Here is a 22,534-nt window from a genome sequence, read left to right as displayed (position 1 = left end):
CCTTTTTGACAGGGAAATATGAGACTGCAATGGAGTCTCCTTCTCTGAAGATTTTTAGGCAGGGGTTGGATAGCTATTTGTCAGGAGTGCTTTGATTTTGTTTTTCTGCATCACACGGGGTTGGATTAGATGGCCAAGATACCTATCTGACCGCATGTTGGCCTACGAGCCCACCAGGACTTTGAGATCGTCCGGGGAGGCCCTGCTCTCGATCCCGCCTGCCTCACAGGCACGCCTGGCGGGGATGGGAGACAGGGCCTTCTCGGTGGTGGCTCCTCGGCTGTGGAACACCCTTCCCGTGGACATCAGACTGGCTCCTTCCCTGATGATATTCTACAGGAAATTAAAGACTTGGCTGTTCAAGAAGGCGTTCGAACAAGAAGTGCAATAATTGGTAATGACGACAGGAATGGAACAACGGAAAATGATACTGGATTGTGGTTTAAACGATGAGACGACGCGAATGGCTTTTTGTATTTTGATATTGTTGATGTTTTTGATGATGATGTTTTTTGATTATTGCTAGATTGATATTTTAGATTGTGTTGAATTTTGAACCTTGTTCCTTCTATGTTGTACACCGCTGTGAGTCGCCCTTGGGCTGAGAACAGCGGTATATAAGCAAAATAAATAAATAAATAAATAAATTGTGGTTTCTTACAATTCTGTGATCGGGGACAAGAGCAAGTCTGACTACACTGGTCAGACTTGTTCCTGCTCTAGATAATGTGCAGGAGATCCCATACTTTACGTTGTACTGCCCATGGCATTCCCACTTGTGGCATGTTGCTATGTCGTTTTACATGTGTTGTTGAAGGCTTTCATGGCCGGAATCACTGGGTTGCTGTGAGTTTTCCGGGCTGTATGGCCATGTTCCAGAAGCATTCTCTCCTGATGTTTTGCCCACATTATGGCAGGCATCCTCAGAGGTTGTGAGGTCTGTTGGAAACTTAGGCAAATGAGGTTTATATATCTGTGGAATGTCCAGGGTGGGAGAAGGACCTCTTGTCTGGTTGAGGCATGTGTGAATGTTGCAATTGGCCACCTTGATTAGCACTGAATGGCCTTGCAGCTTCAAAACCCGGCTGCTTCCTGCCTGGGAGAATCCTTTGTTGGGAGGTGTTACTGTTTGAGAACAGAGAAATGCTGGACCACTCCTAACAATCACTACACAGAGAAGCCATTGAAATCCACAAGCAATGTGGACAATTTCAACAGAAAGAAGGAAACCATGAAAATGAACAAAATCTGGCTACCAGTATTTAAAAAACTCTAAAATTAGGACAACAAATAAAGAGCAACACCCAAAAAAAGGGGGGAATCCAGACAGGAAAAATCAGGGCCAGCTAACACCTCCCAACAAAGGATTCTCCCAGGCAGGAAGCAGCTAGGCTTTGAAGCTGCAAGGCCATTCAATGCTAATCAAGCTGACCAAATGCAATATTCACACCTTCCTTAAACAGACAAGAGTTCTTTCTCCCACCTTGGACATTCCACATATATATAAACTTCACTTGTCTAGTTTCCAACAAACCTCACAATCTCTGAGGGTGCCTGCCATAGATGTGGGCGAAACATCAGGAGAGAATGCTTCTGGAACAAGGCCATACAACTTGGAACACTCACAGCAACTTAGTTCAACGTGCATAAACCCAGAAGCCTCTATCATCACTGGAGAAGAGGTACTGTTGGAGTTGCAGTCTAAATACACTTGAAGGGCCCTAGTTCCCACCCCTGTTGGCACAACATTCTGACGCTATACCTATAGCTTCATGTTTTAAATACAGCTGCCTGTGTCCAAAGATAAGTAAAAGCCAGTGAAAGGTCAGTGTCTTTGCCTGCCATTCCCCACTGACTCAGAAAGGAGAATGAAAGGAGGGGGTTGGCTTTTCCTTTCTTCTAGGTTGCTTGGTCACTCGGTGCCCTAGTAAAAGTGGCATGGCTTCTCAGCAGCATGGGGTAAGCAGTAGAAATTGTGTGGCAGATTCTTATCCCCCATTTTCTGGAAACTACACTCATCCTATAAATATGCACACATTGCAAAAGCGGCATGTGGCCAGATGTTGCACTTCACCTCTGTGACCGGAGGCAGCAGGTACACTGTTTGAACGGTTAGACTCTTAAATGCCATGCCATTGTTCCATTACTGGGGAGCCTTTGTTAACACTCTGCCCTCTTTTGTGTGGCAGGATGTGGGGTGGGTCCTGAGCCAGGCCCGGAGATGTCTCTTAATGACTCAGAACAATGACCCTCTGAGTATAAACTGGTTGGGCCAGTTCGTGGCTGGGCTGCTGTGTGAGGGTTCAAAGGCCCCATCACATCTTAAAAGGAAATACAACCTGGCCACAAAACATATCTCAGTGCCTTCCAGCTATAACTGTGCTTTCTAAAACACAAAACAGTGTAACTTCTGGCTTCCTTTGTGTTGAGCTGGTTACATGGGGGTTTGGAGAGAAGAATCAGGTTCTCAGGTGTGCTCATTTTTTGTCCTGGAACAAAGTATGGGTCAGGGCCATTCCACAAAGCCATAAAACCCAGAATATCAAGGCAGAAAATCCCACAATATCTGCTTTGAACTGGGTTATCTGAGTGCACATTGCCATATGTTCCAGTTCAAAGCCAAAATGTGGGATTTTATTCAGCTGCGTGGAAGGGGCCTCAGTCTTAAACCCCTCTACACTGTCACATAAAATCCAGATTATCTGCCTTGCACTGGATTATATGGCAGTGTAGACTAATATAATCCAGTTCAAAGCAGATAATGTGGATTTTCTGCTTTGATAATCTGGATTTTATGGCAGTGAAGAAGGGGCCTTACATACTGAGAAGTACTGGATTTAGAAGGCTTGAAGACTGTCTGCTTATCCATAGTAGGGTATTGCTCACACAAACAAAAGCCATCTTAACATTACAGAGTTATATCACTTTGATACCAATTTAACTGCCATGGAATTCTGGGGCTTGAAATTTCTGAATGAGAGTTCGAAATATGTTTCTTTACACTGAATCTTAGGTGCCTTCTACACTGCCATATAATCCAGATTATCGAAGTAGATAAGCCACATTATCTGCTTTGAACTGGATTGCATGAGTCTGCACTGCCACAGAATTCAGTTAAAAGCAGATAATCTGGTTTTTATATAGCTGGGTAGAAGGGGCTTTAGGATTGTGTAGGATGCTGCAGTTGCAGTTAAAGTGGGATTATAGCACTAACAGTGGGTGGTTTGTACGCAACTCAAATGGCATGTTTCTTGTGCGCAGCCAGGGCCGGCCCTAGGTAATTTTCAATGGTAAGCAAACATTATTTTGGCGCCCGCCCCCCCCCCCCAAAAAAAAACCAATCACTGAAAAAAAAAGGTAGAGGTGAATAAAGAGTTACCTTAAAACCAGAAGGTTACTTACATTATGTTCATATAATTACATTACATAGAATTAACACAAATTAATGTTTTTTAAATGCAAATATTTTTGTTGTTATTTTTGATCTACAAGTACGACACAAAGGTTTCACAGAAAATACAAGATCTTTGCATTATGACAATTCCGCTGAGACAATTGAAGACAGAACAGCCCTTAATACATACACATACATATACATACACATACACACATACATGCACACAGACACACAGACACATATATTATTTTATTTGGAATTGCAAATTGCAATACATTCCATCACACACACATTTAAATAAATATTGTGTGTTTACGGAACGAACGGCTTCCTTTCTGCAAGGACTTCTTCTAGAATGCATAGCAATTCCAAAGAAAATAAAATATTTTGGACCACGACAAGTAAGTCCACTGAGATGACTAAAGATAGAATAACCTTATCTATATAAATAAAAATATAATGTTCGTTTGTGGGATTAACATAACTCAAAACCCGCTGGACAAATTGGCACCAAATTTGGCAGCAAAACACATACTAATCCAATCTATGTCTGTCAAACAAAAAAATCTCTGGCTGCTTCTCATTACTTTATTTTGCATACGACCACACTACCCCAAGGTGCTGCTGCTATTATTATTATTATTATTATTATTATTATTATTGAGAGTCTAAATGGCCATCTATCAGGAGTGTTTAATTGTGCTTTTCACTTATGCCAGAAGGAAGTTGGATTGGATGGACCTTGGAGGTATCCCTACTTTATGATTCTATTACTATTATTAATAATAGTATTATTATTAAGCAGAATCTCTATGGCCATCTGTTAGGAGTGCTTGGATTGTGTTTTTCCCTTATGGCAGAAGGAGGTTGGACTGGATGGCCCTTGGAGGTCTCTTGCAACACTAGGATCCTATTACTGTGAATTCCTCCCAAACCCCTCCAGTGTTTTCTGCTGGTCATGGAGGTTCTGTGTGCCAAGTTTGGTTCAGATCTGTCATTAATGGGACTTTTAATGGTCTGTGGAAGTCTGAGCTGAATCAGTTGAAGGTACTCCAAATCCCATCAGCTTGATTAGCATTCAATGGCCTTGCAGACTAGAGTCAATCAAGGCCAGCTAATATGTCTCAACAATGGATTCCCCCGGGCAGGAAGCAGCCAGGCTTTGAAGCTGCAAGGTTATTTGCTGCATCAGAAGCAAACCAAGGGTAAATTTGTAATATATATAGAAAACACAAAGTTTAAAAACTTGGCATCCAGCTGCAAGGTCATTCAGTGCTAATCAAGGTGGCCAATGTCAACACTCACACTTGCCTCAAGCAGGCAAGAGTTCTTCTTCCCACCCTGGACATCATTCCACAGGGATATACATAAACCCCACTTGCCTAGTTTCCAACAGAGTTCCCAACCTCTGAAGATGCCTGCCATTTATAACACATAACAATCTAATAAATATAAATAATTCATGATAAAAATAATAACGTAATAATTGTAAATAGAATAATAAATATAATCTATATATATAAATTTGTTAGGGGCATCCAACGAGGAAACAAAACTCAAAAACCCCCCAACGAAACTGTACCAAAATTGCCATACCCATAACACAACCCACAAGGTACAAACATATCTACTCAAAATGAAAAACAACACAACAACACACTCACAAAACGGCAAAACAACAAAACTCAAAAAAACCCAACGAAACTTAACCAAAATTGCCATGCCCATAACACAACCCACAAGGTACAAACATATCTACTCAAAATGAAAAACAACACAACAACACACTCACAAAACGGCAAAACAACAAAACTCAAAAAAAACCAACGAAACTTAACCAAAATTGCCATGCCCATAACACAACCCACAAGGTACAAACATATCTACTCAAAATGAAAAACAACACAACAACACACTCACAAAACGGCAAAACAACAAAACTCAAAAAAACCCAACGAAACTTAACCAAAATTGCCATGCCCATAACACAACCCACAAGGTACAAACATATCTACTCAAAATGAAAAACAACACAACAACACACTCACAAAACGGCAAATCAACAAAACTCACAAACCCCCCAACGAAACTTAACCAAAATTCCCATGCCCATAACACAACCCATAAGGTACAAACATATCTACTCAAAATGAAAAACAACACAACAACACACTCACAAAACGGCAAAACAACTGAGCATGCGCATTGGTGCCCAGCCGCAAGTTCCCTGGCGCGCGCACACAGTTCCCTCTGCGGAAGCCATGCCCACTCCAAGCCCCGCCGCGCCGCTTCCCGCACACACACACACCCGCCGCACGCACACACACACACAACCCCACGCTCCATCACTCCCCCCGCCGCACACACACACGCAACCCCACGCTCCATCACTCCCCCACCGCCACACACACACGCGCAACCCCACTCCCCCCCGCTGCCGCACACACACACGCAACCCCACGCTCCATCACTCCCCCCGCTGCCGCACACACACACACAACCTCACGCTCCATCACTTGCCTGCCCCAATCTTACCTCCTTTTACTTCACGCCACCTCCAAACCCCACCGCACCCCTTCCCGCCCTGTCAAAATCCAGGAAAGACAGGAAGGAAGGAAAGAAGGAAGAAAGAGAAAGGGAGATAAAGAAAAGGGGGAAGGAAGGAAAGTTAAAGAAGGAAGAAGAAAAGGAAAGAAAAGGAAAGATGGAAGGAAAGAAAAGAGAGACAGCAGAAGAGAAAGAAAAAGGGGGAAGGAAGGAAAGAGGTAGAGAAGGAAGAAATGAGAGACAGAGGGAGGGAAAGAAAAAGGGGGAAGGAAGGAAGGAGAGAAGGAAAGAAAAAAGGGAATGAAGGAAGGAAAGAGGGAGTGAAGGAAGGGGGAAGATGTAGAGAAAGAGGGAGGGAAGGAAAGAAGGAAAGAGAGAAGGAAGGAAAGAGGCCAGAAGAGAAAGAAAAGGGGGGAAGGAAGGAGATAGAGAAGGAAGAGGAGAAGGAAAGATGGGAGGGAAGGAAGGAAGGAGGGAAAGAAGGAGAGAAAGAGGGAAGTTTGGTCACAGCAATGCGTGGCGGGTAAAGGTTGTTATTTCTATGATTATTATGATGCTATTATTCCTATGAGACCCTTTTAGGGGGGATGGGAGAGGTGTCAGGTCCCGGAGGCAATGCATTGCATTATTGTTATTGTTATGATGGTGGTGAAATAAAAGGAAATAAAAAGCGAAAGAAGGAAGCAAACAGGGAGGGAAGAAAGGCAAAGGAAGGAAGGGGGAGGGAATGAAGGAAAGAGAGAAGGATGAAACCGAGTAGTGAAAGAAGGAAAGAAAGAAAGAGGTAGAGAAGGAAGAAAGGAGAGAAAGGGGGAAGGAATAGGTAGGTACCCCTCTTTCATAATAGTCCAGATATCTACCTCAACTTTGATAAGTTTTACTATAGGCCACAGCAACGCGTGGCAGGGCACAGCTAGTAAAATATAATAATAATAGTAATAATTCCAAAGCTGAGAAGGAAATGGGGGAGAGTCAGTTTCCAACAGACCTCCCAATCTCTGAGGATGCCTGCCACTGATGTGGGTGAAACGTCAGGAGAGAATGCTGCTGGCACATTTTGAGCCTTCCAGGCGAAGCAGAGGCTTCAAAGGGCAGAGAGAAGAGCACGGAGTGGGGCAACAGCAGCAGCGAAGTCTTCCTCCCTTCTCCTCCAGGGTCTTCCTCCTCCTCTCCATTTGGAGGTGTCTAAACGGAGAGGAGAAGGAAGAAGCGCCCAGAGGAGAAGGAGATGGCCAAGCCTCGCTGCTGCCCCACACTCCTCTCGCCGCTCTACAAGGTGCACGGGGCATGAGGGGAGGGAAAGGCGTGCACCTTTCTCTTCTCCCTCGCACACCTTTCCTGCCTCTGCCGCCAAGAAAAGCACATGCAGGGCGAGAGGGGAAGGGCAGAGGCGCGCGCCTTTCCCTTCCCCCTTGCCGCATGCATGGCTTTTCTGCTTCCTCCCGCTGCTGCCCCTGCCACCGGCGCTGCTCATGGGACGAGGCCCAATTGGAGGGAGGGGCACTTAAGGAGGCGCGTGAGCGCCCCTGGGACAAACAAAGTATTCCGCGGTCGCTTACTTCGCGTAATGGAAGAGCCGCCCCTGAGAGTAAGTATGGTATGCTGGTTTGATTATTGGACTCTGACTCTGGAAATCATGATTTCAATTCCAGCACAGCTGAGGAACCCCACTGGATGACCTTGGGTAAGTCACACTTTGGCCCCTTCTACACTGCCATATAATCCAGATTATCAAATCAGATAATCCACATTATCTGCTTTGAATTGGATTATATGAGTCCGCACTACCATATAATCCAGTTCAAAGCAGATAATCTGGATTTTATATGGCAGCATAGAAGTGGCCTTATGCTGTTTCAGAGGAGAGCAATGGTATCTTTGTGGTGCAAATCTGAATGCCTGCGGCTTTTGGGGGTCCCATAAGACATCCTGACCCTAGTAATTCCCTGGGAGCAAAAATGTGGTATCAAGTATGCCAGCCAGTCCAATGGGTTTCAAGACACAAAAAGATGTCCTAAATCAGTGTTTCTCAACCTTCCTAATGCCACGACCCCTTAATACAGTTCCTCATGTTGTGGCAACCCCCAACTATAAAATTATTCTTGTTGCTACTTCATAACTGTAATTTTGCCACTGTTATGAATTGTAATGTAAATATCTGATATGCAGGATGTATTTTAATTCACTGGCCTAAATTTGGCACAAATACCCAATATACCATGGCCATATAGCCCGAAAAAATCTACAACAACCCAATACCCGATATGCCCAAATGTGAACACTGGTGGAGTTTGGGGGAAAACAGATTTGACATTTGGGAGTTGTAGTCGCTGGGATTTATAGTTCACCTACAATCAAAGAGCATTCTGAACCCCACCAATGATAGAATTGGGCCAAACTTCCCACACAGAACCCCATGGCCAAAAAAAGGCCTGTGTTTTCTGATGGTCTTTGGTGACCCCTCTGACACCCCCTCATGACCGCCCTAGAAGTCCCAACCCCCAGATTGAGAAACACTATCCCAAGTGAACCACTATCACCATCTTTCTGAACTATAAAAATACTAGGGTTCTCCTTAAATCTGGCAGACAGTAGATGTTTCCATGTAATAAATTCATCCAATGTGTTCTCCGGCTTGTATTCCTTCTACCAGGTTTTTTATCACTGTGTTCCTTTGACTTGTAAATAACAAAATGACTTTTTCCAACTGTCCTTCTCAAAAGCAAGAACTCTGCCCATCATTCCCCCTCCATTGTCTGATGTTCTTCTCCCACTCATTCTTTTGTTACATTGTCAATTTTTAATGCTACCAATTCAGTGTAGTGCAGGAGGTGTCCACGAGGAGTACATTGTGACAAGGACTTCCTGATAATAGCATTTACCCCACAACAATTTCCTTAAGAACCTGAATGCCAATTTAGGAGCTTGAGTGTGAGTCATTTGCCCAAGTATGAGACCTAGACTCCTGAAGATTTTCAATCCAAAATGGATCTGAATTCCAGAAATATTTGATGGCAACAATTTGAGACAATGGAGGACAAAGGTGATTCCCACCACCTACACTTCTCTACACTGAGGCTTTCTTTCAACACTCTGATGTCTGTGTCAGTCTCAGAACTCAAGAAACATTGCTGTAACAACTTAAGAAAGTGTACTTCAGAGTTGACCTGGCAACTGCAGAGACTGAATGTACCACCCTCGTTGGTTGAGAGGTTTCAGACATCATTAGCTTGTTCTCTCAGCTACACTTCAACATTGCCATCTTTGTCATCTATGTTATATATTGCATTATTGTGTATTGTAAAGATCAGCAGCCCTATACAAAGACATAGACACTGGGTCAGACAGGGGAGCCCAAATCCCACTTCACCCACAATGGACCATAGCAACACTATCTGGAATCACCTTAGCTATCCCCCCCCCCCCCCAATCAACCTCGGAGAAGGATTTCACTCAAAGATCAAAATAACTTAGGTATTATTCTTCTACAGGTACCTGAGCATGTGTGCTCATGGATGGGAAGAGGGCTTACGTTTGTGGTACATTTCTCTATTGATTTCTTTTAAAACTTATTTATATATTGCAATAGCAGTGGATGTGGAAAGGAATAGACATGACAATATAGAACATGATATTTTTATTAGCAAACTGATTGCATGTGCAATAGATAGAAACACTATCAGATGGATCCAGTCATCAGCAATGCCTGTGCTTCACACTGGAGAGAAGTCTTGAGTGAGGTGCTTCTGGGTTTTGTCTTCAGTGTATTTATCAATGACTTAGATCAGGGGTTCCCAAACTAAGGCTTGCAGGATGGATGCGACCCTTCAAGGTAATTTACCTGCCCCCCGCCCTAAAACAACTTGAAGGAACACAATAACAATAATTCTAATTATCTTGACTATCTCATCAGCCAATAGGAGGCCCCACACTTCCCACTTAAATACTGGTAAGTTTATGTTGGCTAAAAATATTGTATTGTTCTCTCATGTTTTTTGCACTACATATAAGATATGTACAGTGTGTATATTAATTCATTTTTCCCCAAAATGTAGTTTGCCTCCCTCAACAGTCTGATGGACCTTGAATCACCCCTCTGCTTAAAAAGTTTGAGGACCCCTGACTTAGATGATGGATTTAGAGGGAATCCTTATGAGATTTGTGGGTGATGCAAAACTGGGAGGGCTACCTAACACATTGGGACAGAATTCACAATGACTCAGATAAACTAGAAAATGGGGCTGAAGCTCATAGAATGAAATTCAGCAGTGATAAAAGTGGAATTCAACATTTAGGCCAAAAAACTCAATGCACATTTGCTGGATGATGTATACTTAGCTTAGCAGCAATATATGTGAAAAGGACTTGGTATTATTGATGATTGTTTGAATGCTGCAGCATTAATATATCAATAGTTTTTCAAGACAAGGAAAGTGATAGTTCCCCTATACTCTGCAGTAGTCAACCCTTATCAGGAGTATGGCATTCAGTTTTGGGCGCTTCATTTTAGGAAGGATGTAGACAAGTTGAAGCAGGCGCAGAGAAAGGCAACAAGGATAATAACAGTTATGGAGAAGAAAACATGAGGAATGTCTGCAGCAGTTAGGCACGTTCAACTTAGTGAAGAGAAGACCAAGGAGTGACATGATTGCATTCTTTAAATATAAGATTGGAATTGGAACAAATTAGATGGCAAAGTCACTTTCTCTAGGTGTCTACCTGCTGGAGATGCTTAGTTGGATTTCTTTGATGACCTATGACTCCATGTTTCATTATGCTAGACCAGAATCATATCAAATGGCTATCAAATCACAGGGCTATTTTGCATCAAACTAAGGTCTTGTCTAACCAGCATTTCATGTCCACCGTGCCACTCAAGATTTTTCTGGGACCTTGAGAAGTAGGGTATCAGTGAGGTAGGTAACTGATTTTCCAAGTTGCTCAGTGGCTTCACTTTAAAAATAAACCTGTCTGGTATTATAGTTATTATTGCTATTGCTACAGGATCATGATCTAAATTTGCTTTAATGAGAAGTGAATATTAAATTGCAATACGAGGTACGTGTTTTGGTAGTTTGATTAATCAAGATAAATAAATAATAAATTCAACCATAAAATTATGTGGCCCCAAAGCATTCTGTTCCCATTACTGCCAGGTTGCATTTTTGCATTTTTGTTCAACCCCCCCCCCCCCCCAAATTTTCCAGGTTTAAAAAAAAACCTGGTTTACTCATTAATTTTAACTGGTTAACCAAATCCCCATGCTAAGTCTATGAGATGCAAAAAAATTAAGAGTCCCTCCAGAACTGCAAGCACTATCTCAAGCAAATATTGACAATTTATTCACACTGTCATTATTTGCAGCAATAGTCGATGTAGCGAAGCAACCAAGTTGGGGGGGGGGGGTGTTGAATGCTTTCATTAAGGTGGCCAGACTTGGTGGAGGTGGTTGACTGGGGCGGAGCTGCAGGCTATTGAAGGCTGCTCTGTCTCCTGCTGTGCTCTTTGCTTCAGTGTGAGCTAGGAGGCAGGTTTTAAACCCCCCGCCCTGAAATTTTTAACCCCCACCCGAAATTTTCAACCACCCACCCGATTTTTTTTTCTGGCTACGGCCCTGCTGGTAGAACAATAAGAACTGAACTCAAACACACTGAGCCTTGGGTTCATGGCCTCTCTGACAGAGATGAAGCCTTTCCTCCCAAATTATGTATGTATCCCTTTCACAACAGTGCAGTTCCATCCAGGGCAGTTCTGATACCTGTACGAAGCCTCCAATTTCATGGCGTTATTAACCCTACATCAGCCCAGTATCCACACACTGATCCATCACCTCCCCAGTACCTGTTGAGCCTGTTTACAGGGAAAAGTTGAAGGGGTGGGTGGGTTTCATCAACTTCTTCAATGTGTCTAGTCCAATAACTCACACAGCAGCTTCATGAGGAGAGATAAAATAGAACCCAAGGCAATTCACAGCTTAATAGCCATGGAATCTCCCAATATCACTTTCTAGAACTGGCCTTGTAAATAGGAGCAGAATCAGTATAAAACAGTGCCTCCTGTGCCCACCTGAGAGAAGTTTGAATACCATGATTAATGGTATAAAAGATTGCTGAGAGATTCAGGAGGATCAACAGAGCTGCATTTCTATATCTTTCATCTGGACTAAACCATGAGTCAGGGCAACAGAGGCTATTTTGTTGCTGTACCCCAGCTTGAATTCAGACTGAAATTGTTTCTGATAAGCCATTTCTGCCCAGAACACCTGAGGTTGTTTAACCATATATCTCTGAGTCCAGAACGGCCATCTTCAAGAAAGAGTGCATTTCAAGTTCCTTCGATCAGCAGGCACTCTCCCTAACACAGCAAGGCTTTCACTGCTCCCGCCCCCAGAGCCACACATTCAACCCACCCATCGTGCAAGATGGGCAAGGTTCCATCTTACATGTGGTAGGGGCAGGCTGATACAAGCGTCTTGTCTACACCATCATAAGTGCTATGAAAAGTTTCGAGTCATTCTGTTTCATGATTGGCACTCCAGTGTTTGACTAACCCCTTTCATTTCTTGTAGTGCTTCTGTACATCAAGTTGAACCAAGAACTTCAGAGCACCAGGTCAGATGCTTGGGAGCTATTGCATCAGTTGCCCTTTCTGTTTCACCATTCCATAGTGAAATGAGGCTCCTATAAAATCACCACGCCTATCAAATCACCCAGAAAATTAGCATTCAGGGATCCTGCAGATTCCATAAGTGTCCATCATATTGAAATAATACTAAGCATCAGGGTGAGCAACATCTGAGCATCTTAAAGGTATTTCCCCCTCCCTGGACCTTTATTTGCAGTACCTCCTAGTCCTGTACCCCCAAACCCATTGGCAACATTAGGGTTGGTCTCACCCCCCATACCAGACTATACCAAAATATTGTAGGTAAAATACCAGAGAAATTGACAAAACCAATGACTATTAAAAAAGAAAGGAACCAGCAGCAATGGTAACAGTGTTGGAGTATGTAAGGAATCAATGTGTGTGTGTATGTGTGTGCATGTCAACTGTAAAATAAGATACATGAAGCTGATTAGTCAGGCAATGCCTGGGGAGCAAGCTGGGACTTTTGGTTACTGTTACATTTTTGTTCAGGTTTGAGCTATGCAAGTGCAGAGGGAGAAGAAGTGAGAAGCAGAGATAGATGGTTTGGAGTGTTCTCTTACTTCATGAGCTGCTGGAGGGAGTTTCTTCACACGGAAAAGAAAGACTAATTTAAACCTCTCATAAAGGGGCATTATGTGAGTTGATGCAACTGACCACATTGTAGATATGTTGTTTTGATTTATGAAGAGTAAACTACTTGTTATTTACTGTTCACCTGCCTGGCATATTTTCTTTCTCTGGCAAGGCAGTGCGTGGGCTGATCAAATGTGAACTATAAATGGTTTATTTTACATTATGCCACAAACAGGATGTTTTTGTAGTAAGTACAGACAAAACCAAATGATTCAAAGTGTCATTTGTAATCGGGTAACAAGGACAGATCTGACCACCTAGCATTTACCTTAGAAGGTTAAAAGGTAAATCAGCATACAGTTTTTAGCCTACTAGGTCTTTTGATACAGTGTATGTAATCTGAGTTTAGGACAAAAAATATGTGTGGTTTTGTGGTGATATTTAAAATTAAAAATAACACATTTCTGCTGAAACATTGCACCAAAAAGTTATAGTCATTTTGACGTTGCCCTGTGTGGTCCGTACCCTCACATCCCTCTAGTGAGGCCACTGCCTGAACCTCCACAAAATTAGTCCTTAAAATGGCAAATTACTGGCATTTCTCAAGAAGGTGCACCAGGCTTCCCCCCTCATCCCAAAAAAGCTCTTTTTGAAGAAACAGGAAGTGACTGGCTATCTTGTAACTCTTGTTCCATGGGCTGGATAGAATGAAAAACTGATTACAAATGTGTTAAACTGGTAACACTGGTCAAATAATACTCATATTCAAAGCAAGCAGAGTAACTCTAATTTGACTACTAAAGCTGCAATTTCATAAATAATTGGGAGTTAGGTATAATTAGGTAGAACTAGAATATTTTTGATGTTCTACATTTTAATTATCTGCCCATAGTCCATGGTTAAATAGCTGAAAACCTCATGAGAATATCTACACACACCCTACTAAATGTAAACCAGCCCCAGAGTGAATGTTAAACTTGGTTCCCACATGTTGAGAGCAAAAGAGTACTGATGTCAGAGCAGATGGCGATTTCATTTTTAGCAGGAAGGGAAATTACTACAGTGAGTGGTCTGATTGTTGAACTATTATTACTGCTCAGCCATGGAAACCCACTGGGTGACCTTGGGCAAGTCTCACTTTTTTGACCTCAGAGGAAGGCATATGGAGCCCTCGGTGGTGCAATGGGTTAAACTAGTGGTTCTCAACCTGTGGGTCCCCAATTGTTTTGGCTCAACTCCCAGAAATCCTAACAGTTGTAGACTGGCTGGGATTTCTGGGAGTTGTAGGCCAAAACATCAGGGGACACACAGGTTGAGAATCACTGGATTCTCTTGTGCCGGCAATGTAGTAGAAAAAGGTCATAGGTTCAAATCCAGGGAGAGTGCAGATGAGCTCCCTCTGTCAGCTCTAGCTCCCCATGCAGGGACATGAGAGAAGCTTCCCACAAGGATGGTAAAACATCAAAACATCTGGGCATCTCCTGGGCAACGTCCTTCCAGATGGCCAATTCTCTCACATCAGAAGCAACTTGCAGTTTCTCAAGTAGCTCCTGACATGGAAAAAAAGAGAAGGCCTGGCAAATCACCTCCGAACAAATTTTGTCAAAAATTATTTGAAGGCACACAACAAAAAAAAGTGTGGATTAGTCATGTGTGTGTGGTTTTTCTACTACATTGCTGACTATTGGCAGTTAAGCAGCACATTCTGTGGCAAGGATAGGATGTAGCTCTGTGTGGGGTCAAAGAGGGCGATGCCTTCCTTTAGAAGTTGCTATGATCAGTGGCTAACAGAACAGACCAAGGATGTCTGCCAATAGAGGATGTTTTCAGTCTCTGTAATTGCCTATTTTAGCCAATTCTACAGAAGGTTTTAAAAATGAAAAATGGTTAAAGCAAGAACTTTTCCACCCTATTACTGCTGACTGAGTAAGTGTTGACATAGACAAAAACCTAAAATTGCAATGAAATCCTCATTCCTGTTGCTACACGAATCTGCATTTACTCTTCAATGTCAAGTTCAGTTTGCACAGAGTTAATATCCCTGGGCAGCTGCATGTATGATTAGTTAACCCAACCATAACATTGACTTAAAATAAAATTACTGTAGTTTTTAAAATATGATTCTTTGATGAGTGGTGGTATTCTTTGTTCTTCAGCTCCCCCTACTCTAAACTTTCTTTCTTTTTTTAAATTGACATTTCATTTAGGGAAGTAGAAATATTCTCACCTGCTCTGGCCTCAGGGCTGAAGATCCCTCCAAAGCTGCAGAAAAGTTTGCTACCTTCTGGGGGGTCCTAGTAGCCTAGTTTCTCTAAATGTGTGTGCGTGTACATTTTTTGCATGAGAACAAGAAACTCTCCAAGTTGGGTTGAGGATGCCTATTAGGCAAATATGCAGAGTTTATGGCATCTCTGTTTAGTTTAGTTAACCCCTCCCTCGGTGACTCAGGACCAAAGCACCCAAGCTCCTTTCCTTCCAAAGTGCAGCTGCACTGGACGATGGAGCACAGTTACAGCTGAACGCTGGAGAGATCCCACCCCACGCAGCCCCGCTGTTCCTGATCCACAGCACAGGCCCTTCCTTCTGTGCCTGCTTTCCCCCTGTTGCTGACAGCTCTGCATTTTGCTGCTGCCCTCAAGGTTGGCACGAATCTCCCGCACGCACATGGGATGAAAACAGAGCTGTAAGATGAGCTAAGTCCAATTCCAGAGACTGGGATTTTGGTGCCACTGAGTCAGACGAGAGGCGTGCAGGAGATCTAGGGAAGGGAGAGACTGCTAAAAATACTCCAGAGGAGCCACACACAAGGAGAAGAGCAATGAGAACACAGCAAAACAAGGACAGAGAAAGACACTCCCTGTGATATGCCGCCATTGGGCCCCTTGCTGCTAAGCCACTCAGTTCAACTTCAGGCACTTTCAATACACACTGATTTGTTGTAACTAAAAGAAATATGCCCGCTGTTCTATCTGTCCATAAAAAGCCTGTATTTACAATACCCTGCCTGACAACAATAATTATGGAGTACGTCCAGAGCCTATCTTGTCCATAGGACAATGCCACCAAACACATCTATATCTAGTTTCAGAGCTTCTGTGTGTTCTAGTCCTTGTTTTAGATTCAAATACCCAGAATTATCAAATACTCATACACCCAGCATGGCAATTATGGGACCTTCGGGTTTTTGGGATTACAAATCTCAGAACCCTTATACTTCTGGCCATTCTGGCTAAGGCTTCTGGGAATTAAAGTCCAAACAATCTGGAAAGCAAAAGGATTACTACTCCAGGGCAATGTTGTTATTTGATTCATAATGGAGACCAATGGAAGCCATATTGCAGAGCTGCTTCACAAAACATGTTTCGTAAAGTATCACCAAGAACTTCTGTGACAGAAGCCATCCTGTCCAGAAGTGCAGATATGGAAACAGTGGTTGTCTGCATCACCAGATTAAAACAACAAGGGATTGTCACAAACCTTTATTTCCAGAGAACAAGGGCAAGATTGATTCTTGCTGTACCGCCATTAGTACTTCCAGCAGAAAACTAATGCACAGTTCTGTTGTGTGAGAAAAGTGAGGCAATGGACCAATTCCAATAGCAAGATTTCTAAGACCACTGAAATGGAAAACTTTACTGCAGGCTTCTTCAGGCAGCAGATTGTGGGTGTCATGACAGGGCAGCAGACTTAGTCATTTAAAAAAATTGGGGAGGGGGGTATGTCAAGGATGGAGAGAGATGCCAGGGACATTCTCTGCTTAATTTTGCCAGAAAAGCACCTGGATTTGACATCTGGGGGTGGTGGTGAGGGGTGTCCTTTTCCGCTCTGCTTTATGGGCAACAAAATATCTGGGGTCATTGCTCATAAGCTGTTCAGTTGGAGATGTTTAGTATGAGAACTTATCTGGAGCGTTCTGCCACGCCACCCTTGATCCCTCCATGCCTGGTCCTGAGTCCTGTCCTCTCTTTTGGACTGCATACTACTCTCTGTCTTGTTGACTAGTTCTTGACCCCACCACAGGTGTTTGGAGGAAAAGAAAAGAGGGCTCCAGTGTGAAAAAGGCCATTTCAGTAGCTGTAGCTTGCCATGCTGTACTGTTAAATATGCTGGAGCCCCACCCTTCTTTTGTCCCGCTCCTACTATGGATGATCCAATATCCTAATTTTAGAAGGTTTGCTCCCGCTCAAAGTTGAAGAGTCTAGCCTGTCACCTCTTAACAAAATCAATGCAGCTTCAATTAAAAAAAAAATATTTTTTGGAAGAATGCTATCAATCTACTGATTTTTCCACACTGTTGAGCTTGGACCAGCCTGGGAAATCAGCTGAGTGTTTACTCAGCTGCTGCCAAAGGAAAAGGCATTGTTTCTTTGGGGAAAGAATGTCACAGTGTAGGAACAGGTGGTAGAGATATGAAGTCCATACTCAGGTTGTTACTGCTATATAGGCCAGTGGAGTCTCTCCTGAACCAACAATGAGGGAAACCAACCCTTTTCCTAGCAAGGCTTGTGCCACTAACATCAACATCAACATGGCCAGAGGGATATTTATCTACTTAGGAAAAATGCAAATTTCCGGGTTCTTATTCAACTTCTAAAGGCATTTGAGCCCTGATATCTTTTTTTGGGGGGCGGGGGGCGGGGAGAGAATTCAGCCAAACTGTTCCAGAGGAAAAGCCTGGAAGGTCATCTCATTCCTCTTGTTTTTCCCTGCACAATGGCTGCTATGACAGCACCATTCCTTCCTGTCTTGGTGTGAGCAATGCTGTCATGGACAGCTGTAGCCAGCCAGCCAGCTAACTCCTCTGCCCTAAACTAATAGCTATCCAGGCAGTCGCTCCAGCAGAGGGGAAAATATAAAGCTGTGGCTTATTTTATTCTCATTACTACCTACCAGACCTGTTGGCATTAGCTCTCCAGAGTTTAAGGCTTGGAGAATCCCATTGTCAGCACTGAGAAAGGGCAGAATGAAGTACCCTACATTCCTTCAGCCGTGGGCCTGTGGCTGCAAAAGCCAGGCCTGTGCCTGCATGCGTCCTTGGACAATGGCAGCATTGAGGAGGGGGCATTTAAAGAATGTGCTTGTGAGCCTCATGCACCCACAGAGATAAACATACCCTGCAATGCATTGACGTCCCTAGTACACTGTTTCCTGGGCTCCATGGCCTCCGGCCCACTCGCTTGCTCCAGGGACCCATGCCAGCAACCATTCCCCATCGGCTGTCCCCCTCATCCCTTCATGCTCCTGGTTTCCTTGACTCCTTTATTTACCCATTTTCTGGGCCCATTCTCCTAGAGGCTAGACGATCTCATGCATTTATGGCCACATGGAATGGTTAAGTCTTTCCTTCCTCTACTAATACTAATGGTGGAAGGTGGGAAGGATGGGCAAGGAAGTAACATTGTGGTGCCCTGCCAGTCACTTAGAATTTAGCAGTGCTATGTCTTGGACCAGAAATGGCATCTGTGCTCTGAGACAATTTTGCCAGAAATTTGGAAATTACCTGAAGGCATGTAACAACAGCAAGAAAATATATATTGCTCATAACCTGCTTTTCCTCAGTGTCCATATTTTTAGATGTACTAGGGCACTTTTTTCAGTTTCTCACCGCCTTTGAGCACCACCCAAATCATGTATGCCCTCCTTTGTCAGAAAAATCCTCTATCTTTTCTATTAGTTTTCATGTACTGCCATTCCTTAGGCTTCTTCTTCAGTCTCCATCTGCTATTTGTGTTCCCTTCTATCTATGTCTTCTTCTGTCTATGTGCACCTTGTTTTCCTTAGACTCTGTTTCCTATTTTATGGGCCATTGTGGCTTCAGACTGCCTCAGCAAACTCCAACTCCCAAGACTCCACCAATGCAGCTACGACAATTACAGTGCAATTGTAGTGGTAACATTGTTACATGAAAGGGGCTCTTAGTATAATGTCCTCTACTTGTTCCCCTCCTGTGTCAATGGGTTCACATGACAGGTTATTTCTAATGTAGCTGTTCTAGAACCAGCCACCCAGTCAACACTGGCTGGCTAGTCTGGAATAGCTGCAATAGGTGGTTTAGGGGAATTTGAAATGGAAGCTCCATACCTCTTCCATACAAGGTAACTGGTTAACTTAGGTAAAACAGAAATATGACATGGAGCAAAAGAGAAGCCTTGACTTTGGGCCTTGCTGGGGCAACATGAACTTTAAGATTATTTTAGTTTTATTGTTAAGAAAGGGGAGATATGCTTGTGGGATTTTTTTTTGCCCAATTTACCAAAAGAACTTGCCTGGTTTTGGGCCCTATGCATTCTGGACTGGTTACCCAATCTTCCCCTTTTCCAGATTGGTGATGTTTAATTACAATTATATTCCAAATGGTATGTTCTGGAAGCTGATTCAGAAAGTCTAGCATGAAAGCAATTTGCCCAAAGGGTAAACATTTAGCAGCCAGAATCTCAGCAATGTGTTTGAAGATAAACAAACTTCAAAGGAACGCACAGCCCGCTCTCATTCCCTTGGCATTTTTACCACACCTTCCTCCTGGAAGCTGCACCAAAGCGCCGTATGTTACACAGCTCCAGCTTTCTCAACGTGTCCCTGAAAGAGCATTTAGCCAAGCCTGTGTCAATTTGCACTGTATATCTGGACCTAACGGCAGGACAGCTGTTTCTTTGATAATGGTTACTCTAACCTTCAGTCAGCTTAGCTGGTATACTCAGGATATCTACTGATTCTGTCTATGGCAAGTTGCACTTGCAAAAACCCAAGAAGCATAGAGCTAACAAGGTTGGTAGCTGGGCTCCACTGTTCCTATTTTGTAGTGGTAAAAGCTTTGGGTTATTTTTCTTTTGGGGGTGGGGAGGGATGTATGAAGCTTCAAAAGGGTTTTCTGTTGAATTACTGCTTGGGGCAGACCTGTTAAAAGCCAAATGCCAGAAAAGTCTTGATAACTTTAAGATTATTCGTTAAGAAAGCAGATAATAAAGTTACATATGCTAGGCATATGTGTAATGCCTGCAGGCTATGAATACTACAACATTATTTACAGGGACAATGAGTATATGTTCAAAAGGTAAGAACAGAAAGGGATTATGGGCAAGAGAATCTGACTTATCTTGAGAGTGGCTTGAAACTGTTCAAAGAAGATGCAGTGTGTTGCAATAATTTAGATATGATCACAAAATTCTTCCTGATTTACTATTAGAACATTTTTAGGATAACCCATGATCCAAACTTTTAACAGCAGACTTTTGTCAGTGGGGCAAATTTCCTTAGCAGGTGGTGACTATTATTAGGGATCAAGCTTTCGGGACAGTGCAATAAAGCAGCAATAGGAAACTTTACCAGGCCAATTAGATTTGACACAGATGACCAAGACGGTCTTAAATGGTGTATTTTAATATTGAAATAAATGTTTTTAATATTTATGTATGAATAATGAATTCTTGTCCTGGCACTGAATGTTTGCAGAATATAAATGTTTTAAATAAATAAATAAATATGTACTAACTGTTGCACATTTAGCTACTGTTAAAGGAACATATGCCAGTCTCCCCATCCCACCCAGTTTGAAGATAATTCTAGAGAAGTGCGGGAGAAAGAATGGTATTATTGGCTTCCGGTTCCGGCATGGAGGTAAGCAGCGGGGAACTCAGAGCTGCTTAATACCAACAACCTAATCCGGAGGAATCCTGAACCTCCCCTTTACCAACCCATCCCAAACTAAGGGGAGAGAGACCCCCGGGTCTCAGGCTCCTGATAAAGGGGCTTAAAGCCGGGAGGGCTCCAGGAAGCCGGAATTAAGAGCTGAGGAAAGTCGGGGACAGCCGCCATTGCATCGCGGCTGGCTTACCTGGCAGGCTTGGCCGCTTGAGCCGCAGCCTTGTCGCCGTTGGGCGCCGGGCGTCAGACCCCTTGCCACGCTGGTCGCGGTCACCTCAGACCTCCGCTGGGCTGCTGGGGCGTTGGGCCATTGGGGCTACCGCCGTTGGAGCCGCCGCAGGGCCGGCGCCGTGGCCGCCATTGTTCTCATCGCTGGGCTGGACTGTAGCCGGGCGGCCGCCGAGACGCCGAGCCGAGCCGCCGCCGCTGGGCTGTTGCCTGCTGTGCCGTTGGGCCGTTGTTGCAGCCGTTGCAGAGTTATCGCCTCGGGCTGCCATCGGGCAGAGGCTGGCCTCCGGGCTGCCATCGAGCCGCGCTGCCGAGCCTGCTCCGCTTCGCTCCGCCCCGCCGCAAAAACGCTACGGGACGGGGTTGCTGCCGCAAGCTTCCACTAGGCCGCAGCCATTACATCTGCTAGGCCGCGGCGGAGCCGCGGAGCGGCGACCTCTTCTGCTGGCAAGCCATCACCACCGCCGCTGAAGCCCGCCCCCATTGTCAGGCTGCAGCCGCTGCCGCCGAGGTCGCCGCCGCCAGCTTCCACCAGGCCCGGCCACTACATCCGCCAGGCCGCTGCGGAGCTACGGAGCTGCGACCTCTTTTGCTGGCAAATTATTACCATCGCCGCTGAAGCCCGCCCCCATCGTCGGATCGCGGCTGCCGCCGGGGTTGCCGCCGCCAGTTTCCACCAGGCCGCGGCCATTACGTCCGCCGGGTCGCCGGCAAGTCATCACCACTAAGGCCCGCCTCCACCGCTGCCGCCATTTTCATCAAGCCACGGCAACTACCCCTGCTGGGCCGCTGCGGAACTGTGGAGCCACGGCCCCCTCTGCTGATGGGCATCGCCACCTGGGATTAAACCAACGCAGTCCTGGGATTAAACCAACGTAGGCCTCCGCCATCATTATTACCAGCTTGTAGCTGGGCTGCGGTCTACGGAGGGTCTGGTTATCTCCGTGCGGACCCCCGCGCAGACATCTTATGCTGACCTTCTTGTGATCTTTTGTGTGGACCCAATATTGTGTTGGCCTCCTCTGTGCAGTTCTTTGTGTAACCCCTGTACAGACCGTTGTGTAGGCCTTTTCTTTGATAGCCTGGTGTAGATCTTTAGGCTGGCCTTCGCTGTGTTAACACGGGGTGTGTAGTTTCGGTGGCTAACAAACCGTGCTGGCCCATGTCGAGTTACCATCTCCGGAAGCCCCATCCGCTTCTTTTCGACCGTCTAGAGACCCCATCTGGGTCAATTAGCATTAAGTTAATTCATCACCATCTCAGCCCCATAAGAGGGTGATTATATACCAACTTGCACATTCCGGGCTTATATCGGTCGAGATACAGCACTTTATGATGAGAGCACTTTAAGGCGCCTGCCTGTGCCGCCAACCGCATTAGCACTTTCGCCCCTTTCTAGCCCTCCGTGCCGCACCTTAGATACTGCACTTTAGCTATTGCACTTTAGCTTCTATAGCGATTGCACTTTAGATCTAGCTCTTTATTGTGCACTTTATGAAC

At 44.4% G+C, this 22,534-nt stretch overlaps 1 long non-coding RNA gene across 1 annotated transcript in view; it reads right to left on the bottom strand.

Annotated features, from left to right (window-relative positions):
• The window catches only part of LOC137096394 (uncharacterized), a 29,039-nt gene extending 13,535 nt beyond the window's left edge, over positions 1-15,504 (bottom strand). The window contains exon 1 of the long non-coding RNA XR_010909431.1: positions 15,393-15,504. This is a non-coding gene — a long non-coding RNA (uncharacterized lncRNA). The remainder of the gene's footprint in view (positions 1-15,392) is intronic.
• Positions 15,505-22,534: the final 7,030 nt, after the last annotated feature.

This window comes from Anolis sagrei, chromosome 2, assembly GCF_037176765.1.
Source record: "Anolis sagrei isolate rAnoSag1 chromosome 2, rAnoSag1.mat, whole genome shotgun sequence".
Taxonomy (NCBI): domain Eukaryota; kingdom Metazoa; phylum Chordata; class Lepidosauria; order Squamata; family Dactyloidae; genus Anolis; species Anolis sagrei.
This window is presented reverse-complemented; position numbering and strand designations above follow the sequence as displayed.